Genomic DNA, 9,902 nt, shown 5'->3' with positions numbered 1-9,902 from the left:
TAGATTTTTCAGTGGCTGACACTTCATTATCCACATGACATTGGCTCTTTTTCCTTTCACAGTATGTTTTAATTTCACGGAGATCTGGGTCAGCCTGTGGGCGTGGGTAGCTTGTGAACCACCATCAGTGGGTATGTTCCAAAGAGACTCAGTGTTGAGAATGGCTGTCCTGTCCACCCAGAGTGCCATCTAAGGCCATGGAGAGAGGGTCGGTCAGGCCCAGTCACAAACAAAACACCCATAAGATCTCAAGTCACTATCACCTCCCTCCTGGGAAGAAGGCTCCGCACAGGTAGGACCCAGGGAGGAGGGCTGGGGAAGCCACCCTGGCCTGGAGAGGAGAATGGGAGACAGAGGAAAAGGGAGCTCAGTGAGGCTTTGCGTCACAGCCACAACCCAACAAAGTGAGGCGCAAAGTCGTTTGGGACACAGAGGAGGGCAGCACCCACAGCATGGTACCACCTAGGGAGTCCAGGAAGACGATGGTGGCATTGGGCCATGTCCTCACACTACATTTTATCTTTCAGAGATCAAGGGAGACAAAAGAAGGCAATATGTGTTTACTAAATGAACAAATGACTGGAAGAAGCCCATACAGTCAAAACAGAAGAAGTTTTTGCACATACATGTTCAGCCCTAACTCCTTCACTCTTCCAGCCATTAAGGAAACATCACCCAGCAGTGGCTGACACTTAGCACCTGTTCCAACACATTCTTGAGAGGCTGCCCAAGGTTTACAGTAAAATCCATTCTCTAAAATGTGGTAGTGAAAGTTCTTGAAAATGCCTCCCCAACCATTTTTAGCTATTTTTGTGAGAGGTAGTATTGTGGGTTGAATTGCATTCCGCCAAAAAGATATGATACTCACCCCCAGTGCCTAAGAATGTCACCATTTTTGGAAATAGAGATCTTGCAGATGTAATTAGGTGACGATGAGGTCATGCTGGAGTAAGGTGGGTCCTGAATCCAATGACTGAGGACCTTATACGAGGAGAGATACAGAGAAACACAAGAAGAAGACCACGCAAAGACAGGCAGTGATTGGAGCACGGCTGGTACCAGCCAACGAGCGCTGAGCCTTGCCAGCATGCCAGCAAACTGGGAGAGGTGAGGAGGGACCCGACCCTGGTGCCTTCAGAGACAGCGTGGCCCTGTAAAATTCTGCACCTGGATTTCTGGTCTCCAGATTGTGAAAGAATGCATACTGATGTTTAAGCTTGTGGTAATTAATTACATCGCAGTAATTAATTACATCGGCCACAGGAAACTAACAGAGACCCCAAAGAAAAGGAATGGAACAAGGGGTTGAATCATCACTCCAGTTGAGAATTGAGATTTTCTCAGGCCTTCCTTCGAAAAGATTTAAGTCTGGTTGAAATGGACACAGGTAAAATGGCACAGAACAAGTCTGTGCCTTAAAGAACAGGTACTAATACTGAACCCATTGGGAAACTCCAATGCTTAAACATGGCACCTTTCACAACACCCAGTGCTCTTGTGGTGCTTACATCATGCTGGGCAGCCGGCTCTTGTCTGCTTTATACTCTTGTCTTGTACTTTACACTCATTAACTCAACTCTTCCACAAACCATGGGGAGACCGAGGCACAGAGAGTTTAAGTAACTCACTCAAGGTCACACAGCTGATCGCTGGCAGGGTCAGGATGTGAGATCTGGGTCCACGAGCTTTTTTTTTTTGCTTTTTTTTTTCAGGGTCTCGCTCTGTCACCCAGGCTGGAGTGCAGTGGTGCCAACATGGCTCATTGCAGCCTTAACTTCCTGGGCTCAAGCGATCCTCCTGTCTCCATCTCTCATCTAGCTGGAAACACAGGTGTGCTAATGTTTTTATTTTTTGTAGAGACAGGAACTTACTTTGTTGCCCAGGCTGGTCTCAAATTCCTGGGCTCAAGCGATCCTCCTGTCTCGGTCTCCCAAAGTGCTGGATTCTAGGCGTGAGCATCAGCACCCGGGCACAAGCTTTTTCTTAAGCACTAAGCGATGCTGCCTGTATTCATTTTCTGGGGCTGCCACAACAAATGCCCAAACCAGGTGGCTGAAACCACAGAAATGTGGTCTTTCAAAGTTCCAGAGAGTAGAAGTCCAAAAGTGAGCTGTGGCAGGACCACCCTCCTCTGAAGCCCCCAGGAAGGCGCCTTGCCCAGCACCTCGCGGGCGACTTCAGTCCTTGGTGCTCCTTGGCTTGAAGCAGCATCGCCCTAGTCTTGGTCTCCATCTTCACGCCGCCTTTCCCTGTGCATCTCCCACTTATAAGGTCACAGCCATTGGATTTAGGACCCACCCTAATCCAAGATGACCGCATCTGAACCTGAATACATCTGCAAAGACTATTTTTCCAAATAGGGTAATGTTCACACATACAGAGAGTTCGGGCTTCGATCTACCTTTCTGGGGACTCAACTCAACCCACTACAGGGCTCAGGCCTGCCCCAGGAATGATGTGCCCTTGGGCTGCTCCAGGCTGGAAGGGTGCAGGAAGCAGAGCCGGCCTCCAGGGCTCCACCAGCGACCACACTCCAGCCCATGCACTGGGGACCCAAGACAGCCCAGCGGGAGGACAGCTGGAACAGAGACTCTGATGACCATGGGAACAGCTTGCACACCTCTGTGCCGCTCTGAGTGTGACCTGCTCCATCCCTTCACTTGATTTGTCCTCTGTATCTGGAAGCGTCCTCTCCACAGTGCAGTGGTTTCCCTGCGAGGCTCCTGGGTTATTCCCGATCATTTGCTTTGCTGCCCAGCACAAAGGCTAGCATTTATAGTCACTCTCCAGAGAGACCCCTAAGACCCAACTAAAGCAGAATCACAACAGAAGCCTAGAGAGGTTGCCTGGCAACGACTCCCTATTGTGCCTATTGTGACCTCGTCTTCCCCGGCCTCCTGCAGTGCCCCTGCACTGCCACTGTCATCAGCCTGAGGTGCATGCCAGTGTGGGCCTTCCCACAGTTCTGTGCCCTGTCCCCTTCCTCCCAGGGACTAAAGACCCTGGAGGAGCTTGGAACGCCAGGCTTCCAGAGCCTGACTCCTGCCCGTTACGCACTGCACCGCAAAGTCCGGGTTCTACGTTCCATTGCCGCCTGGTCACCCGGTCCCTGCCCTGTTGTTCTCCTTTTGCAGGACTTGGCTTGCCTCTCTTGTCCTCAGTCTACGTCTTTTCTCAAACAAAGGCCCTCCCCAGACACAGTGCCCTCCCCAGTAGTGACATGGGAACAACTACACATCCCTGATTTCCAGGAACACTTGTGAATTCATGTATTCACCCTCCATTTTAAAAAGTCACATTTCCCATGCAGTGCTGGGTACAGCATTTAAAGCATATCTCCCGGACTGCTATGTGCTCTGGGCAGCTGCTGGAGACCATGGCAGGATGTGTGCCACTGTCACCAGACGAATAACTCCGTCTTAGCATACGTTGCAATATAATCAAATCCCATCATGCCTGTTTGGTGGTGTTAATTCCAGGATTCTCTTTTCTCTTCTCTTCTCTTCTCTTCTCTTCTGGTAAGGACACATGAGATCTAGCCTCTTAAAATGCTAAGTGTCCACTGCAGCATCATAACTACGGGTGTGATGTTCTGCAGCGGATCTCTAGAGCTCATTCATTTGGCTTAATTAAAACTTAATGCCTGTTGAGCAGCAACCTCTCATTTCCCCTCCCTGAGCCCCTAGCAGCCACCTTCCCACTCTTTGGTTCTATGAGTTTCACTGCTTTAGCCAGCTCGTATAAGTGGAATCCTGCAGGATTTGTCCCACTATGACTGGCCTGTGTCACTCATCCGTGTTGTCATGGTTTGCAGAATTGTCTTTGGTAAGGGTGAATAGTATTTCACTGGCTGTATGCACCATGCTTTCTGTATTCGTTCACGTGTGGATGGACATTCAGGCTGACTCCACATCTTAGCTGTTGGGAATGAACATGGGAGTGCAGACATCTCCTGGAGAGCCTGATTCCAATAATTTGGATAAACACCCAGGATTGATTAATGCAGCTGTGGCAGGGGTTCAACAGCAAGCTTGGTGGGGCTGGGGGCAAGATTCTGCGTAGAGCTCCAGGGCAGGCACAAGGCATAAAGAAGGAAAGTGGGTGGGGGGTGAAGCAGCAGCTCTCTGAGGGTAGGACTCTGGTTACACCTGGTCCCCCAGCCTCAAACCAGCATTGTCGCAGGCTCCTCCCAAGTCCAATGAGCCACAGGCCTGCCCTGGATGCTGGTATCCATACCATCACCACTGTCTTGTTCAGGCTCTTTAATTCCTCCTTGAAAGCATTGCAGAAGGCCACCACCTCCAACCCCGCTTCTAATCTCTTCCTCTCCTTTGATCTTCCACAAGGAGAAGGCTTGTGGAAGCCTCAAAACCTGAACATGTGTCTCCTGATTGTGAAACTCCACCCAGTGTTCTTGTTACCCAAGGGGAGTCCAGACCTGGGCACATGTGCACAGAGGCCCCTATCTGTCCATCCTCAGCCCTCACACCAGGGCTCCAGCTGGGCCCCAAACTCTCAGGTCCAGAGTGTCCTCTAAGCCCCATGCCAGGCCTTCCATCTAGAACTCCCTTCCCGATGCCCATTCTTTCAAGTATTCACTGAGCACCTGCCATGTCCAGGACCTATCCTAGGTGCCAAGGATATACCACGGAACTGAAATTTGGGTGGGGTAACTGACGGTAAACAAAGACACAAGAACGCAGCAGATATTGGTAAGAGCTACAATGAGTAATTCAGGATCAGGATGGGAAGAACTGACTGAAAGAAGGAGACACAAGAACAAAGAGGAAGGATGTCCCAGGTGGAGAAAAGAGCCCACACAAGGCCCCTGAACAGGAGGGAAGGCAGAGAACAGTGCAGCTAGAGGTGGTGAAAGGGACAACAGGCATGGTCTGGGGCTGGGTGCTTCCTGCAGGAGGTAAATGAGGGCTTGCTCTGGGGCTCAACACCTGTGGATGTCCACAAGCACGGAGACTCCATGAGGGCAGGAATCTGTTCTGCTTACTGAAGTATCCTAAGGGACAGAACCATGCATTCAGTGTGTGTAGGGGGTGTAGAACCATGAGTGATTGAATGAATGAAGACAAATACGTGACTCCAGATTTGGTCACACAGAGGCTACTGGTGACCCTGACAAATCGTGGAGACTCCAGAAGACTGATTGGCACTTGGGAGGTGAGATGGAGACAGGGACACATAGGCCTTGAAGGGAACTCAGCACACTGTGTTTAAAGTGTCTGCATGCCCCTTAGCTGGTGTGCTCCTTTGGGTTGGGGCCTGAGTCCCATGCCTCTCTGCACCCTGCCAGTCAGCATAGCGTGCAGCCACCACTTGGCACATGCTCAGAGAATATTCATCAAATGCAGATATCACGTTGATGAGCAATCAGGAGCTGACCAATGTCACTTCTCAGAATCCACCAGCCACCACTGGTCACACAACCTACCTAAGGGCAGGAGGCTGGTCATGTCACTATCATGACTGCCCCGTGGGGAGGGAGATGACCCAGAGAGAAGCACAGAAAGTCTCTGCTGCTCTCCTCGAAAGCAAATCCCATTCCACCCACAAATACCACAGGAGACCTCAGTTGGGGCCAGGTGCACACTGGCCTAGAAGTTCACGGTCTAGAAGTAGAGACAGCTAATAAGCCAACATTCCAGCCCAGTGCTTTAACAGAGGTGTGTCCTGGGTCCCCAGGTGTTGGTGGGTGCTGCTCCAGTTGAAGGGATAAGAGAGGGAACTACAAGGCAGTAACACTCGCCTGTGGTCCAGAAGGATGGGCTGCAGTTCTCCAGCCCACCTGCCCTGGAGATAGGACAATGCTAGACCTGTAGCGTGTTACTGTCTTCTAGTATTGCCTAGTGGTAACTGCCTTGCCCGATTGGAAGATCAGAGAAGGGCAACAGTAATGTCTATCTTCTGCACTGTAAAATCCTTCCACAGAGTTCTAGATTTTGCATGTAAAACCTTCTGAGTCATTAACATATTAGAAAACTCTGAAAGATAATTTAGAATTTCCTGATTATCAAAGAATCTACATCCCCCCTCCATTATTACAACCCAATGGTCAAGATTTAGAGTCTCACTATAATTCAGTAATGATTTCCACGACCAAAAATGATTTTGAGATTGTTAACTGAGCGAGCATCATTGGGGTTAACTCAGTGAAGCCTCGGAGTAGCGATTCGTCTCAGTATTGCTGATTGCCTTCAGTCACGTGCTGCTGGGCCTGTGCTCCAAGGGGCTACAGTGACAACACAGAGCAGCTCTACAGTGGGGATGACACTGGAAACCTCCCGTTCAGATCCTGCGACGCGTCAAGTGAAGCTTCTTCACTTCCAATACAATTAATATCAATTCTCGGGCCTGAAGGCATTTCAATTTCAAAGTGCTTTGCAGTAGTTCAACTTTGCTCTGTGATATTTTGTCTTTTATAATATATTTGATGCAATTTTTGCTTGTTGATAGTCTTTTGACATTTTTGCACATATTTGGTCCTATTCAGAACATCTGAGCAATGTTATTCTGATAAATAACATACACCTGATAAAACAATTGGTGTTTTTCTTACCGTAGCTTTATTGTCATGGTGGTCACCTAGTTGTTTCTTTGGTGGTGGTTGTTTTTGGTACCTGAATCGAGCATAGGCCACTCACTGTACTGGCCAGTAAAAGACAGTGAATGCAGAAATGGAGATTTTAGTTTTAACAGAGAATTCTGCTGAATTAACTTCAAGCCCAGGAGAAAGAACACAGGGCTTAACTTTAGAATAAGTATTCCATTGCTGATAATATAGTCTAGTAAGAATACTACCTTGATAACTATGCCACCATAATGAAATCAAATAAGCACTCCAGTCCACGGATTGCAAGGAAAAAACTAAAGTTAAAAAGGAAGTCAGATTTCATAGAGATGTTCAGACGTTGTTCTCCCTTACCGCCCTTATCACATGCCCTAGTCATCTCATTTTTCAAACTTAGTTGATTTTTATAAAGCACAATTTGGGGGAATATTTCCAAGAATCATTTGAAAATTCCAGACTTAGGCTGAGCGGGGTTGCTGATGCCTGTAATCCCAGCACTTTGGGAGGCCAAGGCGGGAGGATCACTTGGACTCAGGAATTCAAGAACAGCCTGGGCAACATGACAAAACCCTGTCTCTACAAAAAATGCAAACATTAGCCAGGCATGGTGGTGCACGCCTGGGGTCCCAGATACTTGGGAAACTGAGGCAGGAGGATTGTTTGACCCAGGAGTTGGAGGCTGCAGTGAGCCATGTTTGCACCACTGCCCTCCAGCCTGGGTGACAGATTAAGACCCTGTCTGGGGAAAAAAAAAAGAGCAGAAAATTCTAGAGCTATTATAGTCAACCACATGTACAACAAATTAAATATGCAAACTTTGTGAAACCTCAGAAGACATCACTGTGGTTCTTGATCACCAGCTAACAATTTTTAAAGTGTTGCAACATCAACAATCGGCCTACCTCAGAAAGAAAGCATAAAGAGAACTGAGTTTCTATTTTCAGACGTAGTAATTTCACAGATATCAGAGAAGCAGACAGTGTACCAAATCAGTTGAGTCACATTGAAAAGGAGGGGTTGGGGGATGGGGAGAAAGTCTCCCCTATAATGGAGAAAACAGATTAAATCATTTGACCCAGTTTTTGTGAGAGGGTTTTATAAGCAAACCAAGTATAAGTTCTATAATGTTTTATTAAATCTAGTTCTAAAGTGGATGTTTTAATTCCAATTTGAGGGTATATATTTATTAAGATATTTAAACGTATCAAAGGTATAATATAAGCATGCCAAATATAAATAATAGATTTTGGAAATTAAAAAGTACAATAAATGCTTTTTAAATCAAATTTAAACACACATTCATGTCTTTCTCAATAAGGTGATTCATCAGTCAACAAGGCTGACTCTTAACAAAAGGAGTAAAGCTCTAAAATCTCCAAGATTTAAAAACAAAAACAAACAAAAACCAGCCATTTGTTGTTGTTGTTGTTGTTGTTTTAATAGCTTTCGGATCAGACGATTTAGTGAGCACTTTTCACCACTGATGCATTACGTGTGCAGGGGCCCATGAAGCTTGATGTCCAAATTGAACAAACGGCCTTGGCTGCCCTGAACACTGTGGGAAGGAAACACCGCCATTTGCCTTGCAGATGCACCATGCATGCTGCCGTTTGGCAAAGGCCACCTAGACTAATGCCTTCTGGTGAGTTCACCATTCTTGCCCACAGTCTGATGTCCTAGCCTGTGAATCCAGAACAGCCACTGTCAGCCTGCTCAGGCCTGTCCAGGAATCAGCAAAGCCTTTGTCTGGGGCAAAGCTGCCTCCGCTTTCTTTGTGGCCATTGCATGGAAGGGGGTAACTGATGGACTCCAGCGTTTGTCCTCGTCAGGCACTGGCCGAGGGAGCTCAATGCACTGACAGGACCAAAGCCTGGCACCACCATCTCCAGGCTCAGGCCAGCTGGATCTGGGTCCCTGGGAGAGGCAGAATAGTCTCCCCTCCTCTGTGCCTCATAACCTTGAGCGCACACATGTCTCCAAGCATTTACCACTTGTATCGATAGTTCCTGTCGTGTCTACTTCCAGGAGGCAGAGCTGGTGCCATTTCCTTGAGGGTAGAGATCATCTGGTAGTCACCTTCACAGTCCCAAAGCCTGGGGCCATGACACACATGAATAACAATGATGAAGACAGGAGGAGCAAGACAAAGATGGTAAAAAGGTAGGCGTGGTCCACCTCCCACATACCTCACTCTTTATGGAATAAATAACACGTAAACAAATTCACTGATCAGACACAGAACTTGGTGTATGCAGCCCTCTGCTTCCAGCCTCCTTCCAGCCTCTTCCCAGCTGCACAAACCTTTCACCTTCCCGTGTGATCTAACCAAAGCACTGTGCTCCATGTTCACCACTTCCCATTTAGGAAAAAATAAGATAAAGGGCTGACCAGTTAACAAACTCTACCATACACATCTGAAATGCTTTCAGAGCAGCTGGCTATATTTGGAAGGTCAGGGACACTGATGTCAAATAGTTCCAACTTCCCTTCCTCCACTTCCAAGCTTTTATGAGGCCCCCTTTCCTGGTGTTATTCCTAAAAAGCAGGATCCCAGTGCAAATGAGATCCCAGTTGAGGACACACAGCAGATACTTGTAACAACAGAAACAGTCACTCTTCACCCCACTTCACAGTTTTGGGGATGTGGAATCCATCTTTATTTACCAAAGGACGCCCATGGTGCAGATCTGAATGCAACGGTCTTCCTTACCTTTCATGATAGCAACTTAAGGAATAGCACATAAGAATTTTCTTAATTCATACAAAGTTTATAATCATATGGAATTACTACTATTATACAGAGAGAGAGAGAGAGAGAGAGAGAGAGACCTCTCCCAATCTTAAGACAAAAGGGTTTCTTAGAAACTAGTGTGGATCTAATGCAATACAAGTAATATGTGTGGTGTTTGTATGCTGAACTGGAGGGATATCCTTCAGGCATCTGCCCTTTAAGAACAAGGATGGGGTGACTAGAAGAGAGAGGAAGAGGCAATTAGGCCCTTTGGAGAAAACCAGCACTAATGCTTCTGGCTGGGAGATCCTTAAGCTTAGTACCACTTTTCTTTTATGCTAATGTTTACAGACAGGGCTTCTCAATTATGAGAACCCAGTGTGATCAACACTCAATCCCACCCAACTTCAACCATGCTGAAGAGGCACTATGACTTGGGACACTCCAGTTCTGAGTATGCGGAGTGATATTCACTGTGAAGGTGGTTGTTGGAAACCATTTACACAGCAACCTAATGTGTTCCTACCTTCCTTACTTTCCCCACTTCCCACTCTCTTCTCTTTTCTCTTTTTCTGTTTCACATACCTT

This window comes from Trachypithecus francoisi, unplaced genomic scaffold (genome assembly GCF_009764315.1).
Source record: "Trachypithecus francoisi isolate TF-2019V2 unplaced genomic scaffold, Tfra_2.0 Lachesis_group14, whole genome shotgun sequence".
In the NCBI taxonomy this organism is placed as follows: Eukaryota; Metazoa; Chordata; class Mammalia; order Primates; family Cercopithecidae; genus Trachypithecus; species Trachypithecus francoisi.
The sequence above is the reverse complement of the archived record's forward strand: the minus strand, read 5'-3'. Positions refer to the sequence as shown.